General features: G+C 39.2%; 1 long non-coding RNA gene across 8 annotated transcripts in view; it reads left to right on the top strand.

Annotated features, from left to right (window-relative positions):
- LOC140615825 (uncharacterized) overlaps window positions 1-13758 on the top strand; it is a 63796-nt gene that overhangs the window by 2603 nt on the left and 47435 nt on the right. For all 8 annotated transcript variants that reach the window (XR_012016313.1, XR_012016316.1, XR_012016314.1 and 5 more), the window contains 5 exons: window positions 453-2352; window positions 4402-4450; window positions 5327-5525; window positions 11191-11467; window positions 12217-12384. This is a non-coding gene — a long non-coding RNA (uncharacterized lncRNA). The remainder of the gene's footprint in view (window positions 1-452; window positions 2353-4401; window positions 4451-5326; window positions 5526-11190; window positions 11468-12216; window positions 12385-13758) is intronic.

Raw genomic sequence — 13758 nt, 5'->3', positions numbered from 1 at the left:
TTCAGCACCTGGGAAAGCCCTAGAGGCCAACTGGGCATCCCATTAGACAGGTCTGAAGGAGAGCAGATGGAAATTCTGAGAGTCAAGTAAGAACAGATGGGAACTCTGCAGGTTAAACTTGAACTCGAATATTCCGAAGTTCACGTTGCTGAACATAAAACCCCATTAAGCATGTTCCAAGAAAGAGTTAAGCTGACAGGCTGCATGCTGCCCTCCCCCATTATGAATTCACAGTGCACTTAGCTGTCAACAATTCTGTGGCAGGGGGTAAAGAAGCACTTCCTTCCACACTGCCTGCTCATTGGCAAATGACAAAATTTTAAGCTGTACTTTCTCTTACCTGGGACTGAAGGAGGGTGGCTGTGCTATAAACAGGGAGAAAGGATTGGCCTCTTTTTCTTTTTTAGCCGGTTGTTTACCTCTCCCCTATAATTTTCCCCTTCTCCATTTAGACAGCGGTGCACCCAACGGAAGCCCTGCTGGCCAGGCAAGGCTGACCTGCACGCTGGCCTGTCAGAAGCCTCCTAGTGTTTTGAAACGATGTCAACTCATCCCACAAACGTCCCCTGTGTGAAAGAGGCCAAGCTGTCTGACACAGCCGTAGTTGGGGCAAGACGGAACTGGCATACGGTGTGCTGTTAACGGGCTGGATGGATCCACCACCTGCTGTTTCTTCTGATGGTAGAGAACTCTGCAAGACAGGACACAGCTCAGTTCTAAATTCATCCAAGTCCGGGCACCTGGGTGGCTCAGTCAGTTAAGTGTCTGCCTATGGCTCAGTCATGATCTCAGGGGCCTGGGTTCAAGTCCCCAGCTGGCTCCCCACTCAGTCAGCTTCTCCCTCTGCCCCACCCTCTCCCCTTGCTCATGCTTTCTCTCTCTCTCAAAAATAAATAAGTAAATAAATAAGTAAAATCTTTAACAAATAAATACACAAATAAATTCATCCCAGTCTTTTGTAAGGCACCTGAGTAACCCAAGGGAAGCTTTTCCTCTGGTGAAGGAGGCAGTTCCTTACCTTGGTGGTTTGCCTTTTGATGTCATACTAGGAGAGAGAATGTGTGGAGTGGTGGGAATCATAGCCTCTAACAGATGACGTTATGTTGTGTCTCCTCTGCGGGTGGTCCCAACACAACCTGTGTGGAATTCAACACTAGACTTCCCTAGGGGAAAGATGATATATATTTTTTTTGAGATTGAATAATCATATATATTGCTTTGTCATGTCCCTTTTACATTATGGCTTTAAAAAATATGCATGCCACTTGAATCTGTATTTGAGAATATTTACAAATATCCAAGGCCTTCTTCTTCCTTTTTTTTTAAACTCCATTTAAAAAAAATAAATAAATAAACTCCATTTTTGCTGAGATATAATTCACATAACAGAAATTTCACCAATTTTAGGTATCCATAACACAACTGTATGCATAACCAATTTAAAAACATTTCTATCATTTGCACAACTCCCCCCTCAAACTCACTAGAAATTACTGTCTTTATCCTTTTGCCCCATATTCTGTGGAAATACAAGTCTACCTTTCCTCTGTATGGGTTTGCCTATTCTCATGATTTCATATAAATGAAATGATACATGCTCCTCTGTGATCATATATTTTCACTTAACATTATAGCTTCAAAGTTCATCTGTGTTGTAAGATATGTTAGTTCTTCATTCCAATTTATGGGCTAAATAATATTCCATTGTATGAAAATACCACATATTATTTATCCATTCGCCTTTTGGTGGACATTCGAGTTTCTACCTTTTGGATAATATTTCTGTGAAACTTTGTGTACACATTTTTCTAGGGACATACATTTTTGTTCTACTTCTGTGTATACCTAGGAATGGAATTACTGGCTTAGAAAGTAACTTTATAACTAACATTTCTTGGAACTGGTAAAATGTTTTTCAAATTGGCACCATTTTACATTCCCACTAGCAATGTTTATCAGTCCCAATCTCTTCACATCATGGTCAGTTTCATCTGTGTTTTTTTTTTTTTTTTTTTAATTATATTGGCCCTCGTGAGTGTAGAGTGATATCTCATATTTCCTTGAAACTAATGATTTTGAGCACAAAAGGTGATAATTATTTAGAGTCAGATAATAAAAAAAGTAAAAATTCATTCAGTTGCTTGAGGTTCTAAATATGGTTTTAAGAATGTGTGGGGTGTTACGCATATAGATACTTCCCAAGGAGTGACATTAAACATTTTAATGGCATGATGGCATAACCAACTATGATAGAGTCTAGTATGATGACACCAGCAGGTATCAGTGGGGCATCTGTGTTGCTGCTAAATCAGTCCACAGAGTTGTACTACTGCCTGAGTACTCGATTTAAAGGTGCAGTATTTTAGATAGTCTCTTTAGAGTCAGGATTGATCAAGGAGTCACTATTGATAAAATTAGTCACTGTTAGTAAAATAAAATAATAGAATAATGTCCAACCCTGAGTGCTTAGTAAATAGCAGCTGATACTCTGATACTATTCTGCATCCTTTAGACTTGAACATAGTAACTAAATGTTTCACTTTCCAATTAATTTTTCTATTTCTATGTTGATAAAACCTCCGTGTTTGAGATGTACCGAGCTTATTTTGAGCATTGAATGTATAATAACCAAGTATAAGTGTCAAGTTGAGGGTTGCTGGTAAAATACAGGATATGTACTTATTTTGACTTTTGGATAGATAACAGAAAGTTGTCTAATATATGTCACAAAGATTGCACAAGATATTACTAAAAACCTATCTGTTGTTTATCTGAAATTCAAATCCAATTGGATTTTTATTTGCTGAATATGGAAATTCCAGCCAGATTAGAAGAAGCAATGGTTAGTTTTGGAGTCATTGACATATTTTAGGAAGGCATGCCACTCAACATATAGAACGTTGTAGCATGGAAACCTGGGGTCAAGCAGTGAAGGGGTGTGCATCAGTATCGACCTGCAAGCTGAACCATGGTATTTTATATTCCACTATACTCTAGGGAGTCTGCATTATTTTCCTTTAAGTGATTTTATCTTATTTGTAGCTAAACAGTTTAGAACCAGGCAGGAGTTGTGGAGGCCATAAATGACTGGCTTCCGCAAGGTTTGAATGAAATACTCAAACCTCACAGTCTCATTGATGAGAGTAGTTCATGTTGCAGAGTTGGGGTTAAAATTCAGGCTATTTTTATTTCAGAATCCTTGCTCCAGATATCCAGGGATAGACATCTTAGAAACCTGAGACAAAATGACCACATAAGAGGTAGAAAATGAGTCTAGTTCACACCATGCTCTTTGAAAAATGGAGGATTTACAGCTTTTGTGATGGATATGATTATGTGGCTTTATAATTATCATTTTTAATTTTTCATATCTCTTTTATAATTTCAAGTAACAACTGGTTGGCCCAGGAAATACTGCAAGATGGAAAAGGTCCAAGACATGTTTACTAAAAATTTTTGTTAGAAGATATTTGCAACAATATTTGCCCCAAGGGCATGATTATTCAATTAGGCATTTCTCTTGATGTGTTCGGTACAAATGTCATTACTACTCACAGAAGATTTAACACATCAGTAAAAATAGCAAATAATTGGGTCTCTGAAAGAAAAATATTCTTTAATGTGCTTGCTTGGGTAGCTCTGTAGTCTGGCAGGGCGATAGTGGTTAAATATTTTATGGCCAGTGGACAATAGAGCATTTGAACATAGGCAGGCCCTCTTGAAGGCCTATGGAATAGGAATCTGGAATACCACCATCATTAGGGTCCTACAAAAGATCCTACTGACAGGTTGAGGGAAAAACCTAGAATAAAGAACATTTTATTAAAATTGAAAGAAAGATGGGGATCCCTGGGTGGCTCAGTGGTTTAGCACCTGCCTTTGGCCCAGGGCGTGATCCTGGAGTCCTGGAATCGAGTCCCGCATGGGGCTCCCGGCATGCCTGCTTCTCTCTATGCCTATATCTCTGCCTCTCTCTCTCCCTATGTCTATCATGAATGAATGAATGAATGAATGAATAAATAAATAAATAAATAAATAAATAAATCTTTAAAAAAATAAAATTGAGAGAAGGAGGCTGACTTAGAACAAATAATGATTTTTAGCTTCAAGCTTTTAATATTCAGTATCATATCACAAATGTAATTGGTGTTCCCATGTTACAGTTTCTGGGAAAAGAATCACCAATCTGTAAAGTTTCAAAACATAACACACAAACTTCTACATCTAGAAGTCTAGCATATCGCCTTTCTCCATATGTCTAGAAACTCTTGATTTGATGGGGTTAGATATCTGAGGCCAAAGGACTTCACATTTTCTTTTGCTGCTCTTCTGTGCGTAGTGGGTTTTCAACAGTCATGTCTGGGAAAATGTGACCAACTGGGGATTCTGTTTCATTCACAGAAGCCAGCACTGGTTCCAGTAACTGCCCAAGCCAGAGTGGTTCTTCAAGGTAAAGGAAAGAAAAGAAAGAAACCCCTCAGTACTTGCTTTGGACCCCAGTGACCAGTTTTGCTATTCAAAGACTTGATCAGGAATTCTTTCATATATTTATTCCATGGGAATTAATCAAGCATCTACTATGCACAATGCCTGTGAGAGGCACTGTTAAATGATGAACAAAGCAGGCATTCAACCAGCCTCTCAGGAGTCTGTTATTTGTCAGGAAAGACTGATAATTATTGGTAAACAACAATGAAGAAGATAATTCAAGTTTTTAAAAAGTAGAACAGTAAAGAAAAACAAAAGTGTTCTACATTTGAGAGAATGAAAGGGAAATCTATTAAAATATGGTATTTAGTGAAGGCTTTCTAATGGGATTTCCATGATTTAAAATATTTCTGAAGGGTTTTGGATCCATCTCAACATTTGATATGTTCCCAGAATTTTCCCTTTGAAGCAGAACCTAACACTTTACTCAATGAAAAGTAAGTAAAATTTGGATATTTGATGAGGTCAAAATGTCATACAAACAGAAACCGTCAGTTTCAGATACACAGCAAAGCACCCCTTCATTTATAAAATTGCTGCTGGTGGTGACCATTATTAACATCTCACAAAGCATTTTTCACTTTCAACGCACTTTGAGCACCTCAGTGAGGTATCTTTTTAATTAATAGGAAGGAGAGGAATGATTCTAGGTCAAAGATGTTCAAGGTTAACATCATTTCTATGGTAGAGCTAGCTTGATAAACTATGCTCTCTCTTTCTCTCTCTATTTCTCTCTCTTTCAACTCTCCTTTATCCCTGATTCTGGCAGGCACTCCCCCACTCAGCTTAATTACCTTTGTTCCGCTGCAGAAATATTTTGCGTTTTTATTGATTACAGAACCCTAAACTTTGGAAAACTAAGCGTGCTCAATTGCTGGAAAACTATGGGTCTTCCCAGATGGGAGAAATGAAGAAGCTTCATTCTTCAAGTCAACTCCTTAGCTCAACTCCTCAGGATGGGTCTTAGGAAAGATGACACATTTCTTTCTAAACTCTGGAGAGCCCTTGAGGAACCTTCTGCAAAGTGATGAGTATTTGTGAGTTCCTTCAGTTTTTTTTGTTTTTTGCTTTTTAAAAATCTTATTTATTTATTTGAGAGAACAAGAGAAAGAGAGAGCAGAGGGAGGGGCAGACAGAGAGAAGCTTAAGTAGACTCCCCGCTGAGCACAGAGCACAACATGGGGCTTAATCTCATGATCCAGAGATCATAACCTGAGCTGAAACCAACGGTTGGATGCTCAACCAACTGAGCCACCCAGGCATAGGGAATCCCTTCAGTTTTTGAGAGTGAGCACTTCATATGAGTAATAGTTTTTCCAGTGCATTAAAGGCTTTTAAAATTTTCTTCTTCCTCTGTAGGCCAAATCAAAGAGCATTTTCCATATCTCAGGCTCTTGTTACCTCTGCTCATTAGGAAAAGCTATGTTTTCTTTGAATTCTGGTGATGATCCACATATCTAAACAATTTTGACAGTTTTCAGCTGCTGCAGCTTCTACAAGCCAAGAAAACTGAAACTCTTATTGGGCACCCTCCCACCTCTGCCAAACACACACACACACACACACACACACACACACACACACATATACACAAATAAGCTGATATACTGAAAATCCCAAGGCTTTTCCCAGGCAAGGAGAGATCTCAGGTCATGGGCTGATTTTAAAATGTGAATGACTATAATTTGTAGTATATTCCATACAATGGGCAAAAGGTTTTATTTTTAAATCTTAAAATATCTTTTTTTCCCAACAAATTCAAAATAATTTCATTATTTCTCATATCACTGTAAGGTTAGTAGAACAAATACTATCATTTTTATTTCACAGCTGGGGAAACTTGCCCAGTTAATGGTGGCTTCCTCTTGTCCTGTGGTTGACTACTGTGCCAAGACCTCTATTTCTAATCTAGTGGTGGTTTCCAGGAGAATTTGCTGCTTCTCTTAGAGTTAAGTTATACTTTTTTTGGGGAGACTCTCAAGTTCCCAAATTCTACATAATTTTAGAAAATTAGAACAAATATCTTACCAGGTCATTTATTGTTTTATAAAATAATTACATGATAATGACCTATTGAATTCTAAGCTTCTTGCTTTTGATTCTGCCGTAAAATCTAGCTGTTTCAAAGTTGGAGCATGCTCAATCTAAGGCTTCAGAGATAGCAATTCTTCAGTTTTATCATTGAGATCATTCTCCCATCGATAGGAAATATTTGTAAGGGGAAAGACTTACTAGTGACTTGTGGATGTCTATAGCAGAAAATTTTTATGCTCTCTGCCCTATGAGATTTTACCTCAGTGTATAATTGATTCAGTGGATCAATGATCATGCTGATGAACAGCTGGTTTTTTCTTTCTCCCTCTGAATTAGTGATTCATGATTTACTTTGGTCTTGTGAAGACACATTCTCTGGTTGTGATGACATACACAAACTATTTGACTGAATTCAGTAAAAATAAAGGAAAATAACTCCTAAAGATGAACAGGACAGTTGAATTCCATCAAGTGCTTATTTTTATTTACATGATCACAGAGGGCTAGTTTGATTGTTTGGCTCTTTCAGATAGGCATCTCAATATCATAAAGAATGGTGATTTAATTATGAAAGTGGACCCTTGTGTTCCCATCTCCTTTTCCCTACAAAATGTATTTGTCATGAAAGGAACTTAATTTTTAGCATGATTGAATTACCAAATGCTTAAAAGAAACATTTTCATCAGGATTTATCTCTCACAAAAAACATTCTGTTTCCTTAACACTGCAGTGGGTATTTCATTAGGTATCATAAACAGTTTACTTTACAATTTGAAAAGAAAAAAACGGTAACTTGCCCTTGCTCTGGAAGGGTTTTGTAGTTGTGGCTTTCTAGTGGCTATGGGCTGCTGAAGTCAAAGGTCATCGACTTTTCAGATGCTGAGAGTGAAGCTTTTGATTTCTGCTTCCTGGTTTGTGGATGAGATAAGGAAGGATGGAAGGAAGTGGTAGGTGGCGACTTGGAGCTGACAAAACTCTGCCTGAGGATATCTTGACTTCAAATTTTGCCAAAGATTTTTGTAATGCACATTTTGATTTTAAAAGCAAGGGCATTGTTTACTCATGGAGCATATGAAGAAACAACTGGTGTGACAGGTATTTGGAAAATATTTGAAAAGCATGAGTGCATTGAGTATCTGGAAATTAAGGAGAGGAGACCCAGGAAGCCTGCTTCTTTTACTATGTCTGCCTAAGAAATTATTCCACAAGTAAGTGGCTTAAAACAATCACAACATTTATTTTGCTCATGGATCTACAGTTTGGACAGGGCAGAGTAGCAATGGCCATCTCTGTTCCACCTGGTATCAATGTGGGTAGTTCAAAGAATGGACTGAAATCCTCTGAAGACACATTCACTCTCACAAGAAGTTGGAGAGTTGTCACAAATGGGGGGGGCAGTTAAAAGATATGGTAGATGATCTAGAAGTGAAACATCCAGCTGTGGGTTCCAGAAGAGAACAAACAGAATGAACTGGAAAATTTCTAGAAGCTGAAGAAGGTCATGGTTCTTGAGATGCAAGGGGACTTGAAACCAACAAGATCAACAAAGCAAGATGCACAGCTAGACAGTCTAGTGAAATTACAAAGAAGTAATTTTAAGATTTTTCCACCAAGAAAAGTTAGATAACTGAAAACTAAAGAGAATCAGATGAACATCAGACTTCTCATCACTGATACCAGAGAATAGTGATGCTAACAATGAAGCAATATCTTCAAAGTAATTTGGTAAAAAAATTCAAAATACAGAATTATCACATATCTATCACATACCTACTTTGTCATCTGAGTGTGAAGGCTAAATAAAAACAATTTTAGGTAATAAAAAGCCTTACAAAACTTACCAACTACAGATATTTTATAAAATAATTATTTCAGGAGATTTGCAAATGTGATATGAAAAATATGATGTAGGCTGTAAAAAAAAAAAAGGTGGCACACCAAGAAATCAGTCTAAGTTCCAGTTGAACTTAAATATTTGTTGGTAAATTGAGGGTAAAATTGATCAGTTCAACAACATTTAACAAGACAAGGAGGAGCACCTGGGTGGGTCAATGGTTGAGCATCTGCCTTTGGCTCATTTTGTGATTCTGGGGTCATGGGATGGAGTCCTGCATTGGACTCGCTGTGGCGAGCCTGCTTCTCCTTCTATGTCTCTGCCATTCTCTCTGTGTTTTTCACGAATAAATTAAAAGAAAATCTTTAAAAAATAATTAAAAAAATAAAAAGTCAAGGAAAAAAATAACAAGGAAACATGGTAGATAGAAAATAATATCCTTAACCTCCCAAGACTGTGGCAGAAAGGTGCTAGCATATAGTTAATCATCTAAATTTGAGCAAGTCCATTAAAAAGAACAAGGCATCCTGTATCATATATCTTTTATGACTTGTTTTACTTCATTTGATATTACGTTTTCAGCTTATGTCTTTGTTGATTGATAATAATAAAAATTGGGTTACTGAAATTAATTGCTCTAAGGAATACATTGTATGAGAAAATAACATTTTATCCATTCATTGCCCTCACTTAGAGGCAGTTATGCTTTAAAGTTTTTTTCACTGTTACAAGCAATAATTCAATAAATGCTTTTACAGATTTTTTTTGTGTTCACAAGGAGAGTTATTCTGGATAAAATCAGCCAATAGAATTAAGTCTCCAAAATGAGCATCTCTAATTTTCTGAGGCATGATCTGTTCCCCAAAGTGGTAAATAATTATTTAATTCATGTAAATGGGTATATTCAAATAAAAAATGTACAGAAGCATGCATAGGGATGATACATACACACTTCAGAACAGTTTGTATCTGTAAGGAGGGAAGGAAAAGGTAGAGGGGGGATCTTTGTGCTGAATCTGTAATATTTTTCTTTAAAGAGATCTAATACCAACATGATAAATTGTGTTAAAAAGCATTAACTTTTATAAGTGTTAACTGTTAAAAGTGGATGGAGGGCAGAGCATGTTTTATGCCATTTTCTCATCTTATTTGAAACAAAGGACCTGTATTATAAATTAAAATTGCCTATGTATTGGCCTGTATAAAAAAGGGTATGAGAGAAAAGTCTCAAGTCTAGCTGACTGTTGAGGATAAGTAACACCTTCTTAGGAGGTTAGCAGGGAAAGAGGAGCGTCCAGATTAAGAGGCTGTGTGAACCAGGGCAAGAAGGTGGGAAAGAGCAGGACATCTGCAGCTGTTGGTAAGAGATTGGTGGAAATTTAGATGCAAGGACTGGGTTTGGGACAGATGATTAGAGGTTCTGAAATTCTGGATTGAGATGCTAAATCTCTTGGATTTTATCTCATGGGCAGTGGGGAGCCACAGAAGTCTCAAAACAAAATAATCTGGGTTCTAGAAAGAGCAAAAGAAGCCATCTGAAGGATGAATGGAGCTGGAAAACATTTTAGGTAGGCAGGCACTTTAGAATGTGCAATGATGCAGGTTAGGGAGGATGAAGGACCTGAAGAAGCTGTGGTGGGTAGGACCGGACCTGGTGATGAGCTGAATATGAGGCATGGACACCACTAGAAATTCATGGAACAGTCCTCCTAGTTTTGATAATGGAGAAGGGTGGTGCTATTAATTAAGACAAGAAATACAGAGAAATGATGAAACTTTGGAGAAAAGAGAGTTTCACTTCTCTGACTTTTTATTTTTTAAATTTTTTTGAAAAATTTTGAAAAGTTCTTGAAAACTTTTGAGACTTCTTGAAATCTGAAATTTACACATGTGTCATTCAGGGATATCAGTCAGCAGTGGGAAAGACTTACGGTCATCGAATGCTCATGGCATGTGTTTCACATGCATTATTTTATTTATCTTGTGACAACTCATAGCACACGGGGTGTAACAGGTGCTTGGGTTAAGTGACATGTAAGGTTTGGGGCTCAAGAGCAGCTTTGTCTAACTCCCAAGGAAAGGGAACAGAACTAGCTAGTATGTGCTGGGTGCCCTCTAGGGTGTGATTGATATTAAGCATGACCCACTTACTTAATTCCCTAAGTAGCTTAGATTCTACTGCCATCCCCATTTTACAGATGAAAAGATTCTGACCTTCCATATATTATGTAAACTGTGGTCACTTAAGGTAGCTGAAGATGGTGTTCTGGCTAAAGTCACAGGCTCTGGGATCCTACTGCCTGGTTAAGCTGCAAACCTCTTGGTGTTCTTTGGGTCTTATGCCCCTCCTCTCAGCCTCAGTTGCTAACTGCACCTTCTCAGCAGTAATGGGGTCATACACATGCATAGCACACAGAAGAATGTTTAACATGGAGTGAGGTGCTCAATAAAAGTGCACTATCGCTAATTATTAAACACATTAGATGTTATCATCCTCTTATAGTGGCAACGCTATACCCATGTACCTCCAGCCAGGGAGTGGTGGAGCTCATACTGAAATGCAAATTCTCCAAACCCCCAATCCCGTAATTTTCTCTTATGTGTCTCTGCCTGCCTTTCTTTAAGACTTCCAGAAGTATCTGATGCATGTTGGAGAGTTTTCTCTCAAAGATGCATGGAACAAAACTGCGTTGGTGTTGGAGAGAGGAGGGATCTTCATTTATCTGGAAAACCCACCTATCAGCCACCTTACTCACCCATTCTGTGTACAATGAAAACATTACTGCTCTTGGATTGATTTAAACCACATGATTGCCCTCTGTTATTCTGCCCAGGATCTGCCATCGGCTGTAGAGAGTCATGTTTCTAAGTGGCCTCCCTCGGGCACCAAACGTTGGATCCGTGTCTCGAAAGCTGTGAAGTTGGACAGCCGTGAGAGAACACTCTCCTTTCTCTGGAGGAGAGAATGTCATTTTCAACACATTGCTGTACAATTTGTGAAAGAATAAAAAAGGCTTATGATTTTCCTGTGACATCGGATGGCAGCTGGAAGTTACCCTGGAAGAGCAGTAATGTGCCCTGACACTGCTTTGAGGATAATCTCCCCAAGAGGTATCAGACCACACATGTGAGGTTATTACACTCCAGTTAAATTCCTTCCTCCTTCCTTCTGTTTAAAAGCTCCGCTGTTTCTCTTTCATCCTCCAGAGGCTATCTTCCCTTTGTGATGTGGACTGTGGCCACTGCCCACTCCCGTTGCTCATGATAAGCCCGTTTCTCTTTCAGATTGCACCTCTCAGCTCCATATTGTGACAGTTGGCTTTACTTTCAGTTCAGAGGCAGCAAAACTCAACACTTGCCCAAGAGAAAATGCTAAGCATTATACGAGGCATCATACATTTACCTCTCTCACATAAAAGGCCAAGAAGAGCTGCCTTCCTCTCCCTAAATAACTGGAGAACGACAAAGAAAGCATTTACTCTTCTTTCTCTCTCTCATGTTTGCAACTCAAGGCTTAGATTTTGGTAGAGATTTATGCAGGTAAAATTCTTTTCCCTTGGACTCAATGGTGAAGAAATTACCTACTGAAAGCCTGTGCAAACATGACTATTTTCAGAATGTTCTATAGTAAAGAAAAGCGGCTTCATAATTTTAAAAGGGGGGGGGGTGATTCAGAGAACACAATCTTTCTGTGAAGTACACCCCCCTCCCCCAAACTGATTTCATTTAAGAATTGAATAGTTAAATTTACTGCTTTTCTGAATCCTGGCATCACCGTGATGTTACTTCTGGACCCACTGTCTGTGCCAACATTTCTCTGTGGTTTTTAGCCTTTTTTATCCACTCTTTTATGTTCCTAGGGGACCTCTCGAGCTGTCATGTATGGTTGACCTTGAACCAGTGCCCACGATGCTAATTTGTAACGACTAAGCTTTGCAGCACAGTTGGCTGATCCAAGGATTCTATGACATCCATATTTGCAGCCAGTGATTTTCAAGTACTTTGAGTTTCAGACTTATAACAATATAGTAAGTATCTTAAAAAATAATACAGATTATTGTGGCAATACTTTGACTATTTCCTGTTAACTATGTCTGACTATTTTAGGTTCTGTATTCAACATATTCATTCAACAAATAATTGAGCACAAATTGGCTCCAGAAGTGTGTTGGAGGCAGGATAGTGGGGATTGTTTTTCTTCCCACATGGAGCTTACAGTCTAATGGTGACCAAATAGCTCCTCGCATGAAGCATGGTCACAAGTGCTATGAAGGAGACACAAAAGGTGCTACAAGGGCATGTTGCTGGGGTGGATAGAATCTGAGAGGACATGTCTAGAGAGATCATCCTGAAGAAATGACACCAAGCTGAGATCTGAAGGGAACCTGAGAGTTCTTGGGTGGGGGAGGACATTTCAGGTTCAGGGAAGAACAGGAGAAAGGACTGGGGGTGAAGGAAAGTATGGCCAACTTGGGACCTAGAGGACAGGCTGGTGGGTGGAGGGCTGAGGAAAGAAAGGAGCAGCCACAGTAAACCAGATTGTTTAGAACCCTGATGACCTCTGGAAGGATTTTAAACTTCATCCTGAAGGCAAAAAGAAGCCTTCCCCTGGTCTCCTGAGACCTTCATGTTGGGGCCTCAGGTGCTCAATAAAAGAATACCAGACAACGGGATCCCTGGGTGGCGCAGCGGTTTGGCGCCTGCCTTTGGCCCAGGGCGCGATCCTGGAGACCCGGGATCGAATCCCACATCGGGCTCCCGGTGCATGGAGCCTGCTTCTCCCTCTGCCTGTGTCTCTGTGCCTCTCTCTCTCTGTGACTATCATAAATAAATAAAAAAAATTAAAAAAAAAAAAAAAAAAAGAATACCAGACAACATGTCCTTCCTGGAAAACATCCTGCCAGTGGCAGAGCTGTAATGCAGGGCAAGTGTGTCCTTCTGGAAGTTTGCCCAGCAGAGGAAGGGTGGAGCTGAAGGGAGCTTTGGTGTCCTGAAGCCTTCAATCATTCCACGCACTCAGACTTCTCATCCACCTCTTCAAAAGCGCAGTTCTGGTCCTTTCAGTATGGGTATGTAAATGAGCATGCTTATGCCACAGGGTCGTTCCCTGGGCTCATGGCTGCCTGTGTCTTGTTCCTCCTCTTGGTCACAGCCCTCCTGGGGTCCTGGTCTAGGAGTCTCCCAGGGGATCATTCTTGTTCTGGCTGGAAATGTATTAGTAACAGCAGACATTTGTCTTCTCCCCCTTCCTTCATTTCCCTTAACTTTTCCATCCTGTCTTTCATCTCTTTTTAGGTCATTATCCCCAAAACTCTTACAAGCTTTTTAGTTGAACAACCTTTTGTTGAGTATGTTTGACTGTGTATAAATGTGGGGGCCCCCAAAATATTATGAACCTAAGT

Source organism: Canis lupus, chromosome 24 (genome assembly GCF_048164855.1).
Source record: "Canis lupus baileyi chromosome 24, mCanLup2.hap1, whole genome shotgun sequence".
In the NCBI taxonomy this organism is placed as follows: domain Eukaryota; kingdom Metazoa; phylum Chordata; class Mammalia; order Carnivora; family Canidae; genus Canis; species Canis lupus.
This window is presented reverse-complemented; position numbering and strand designations above follow the sequence as displayed.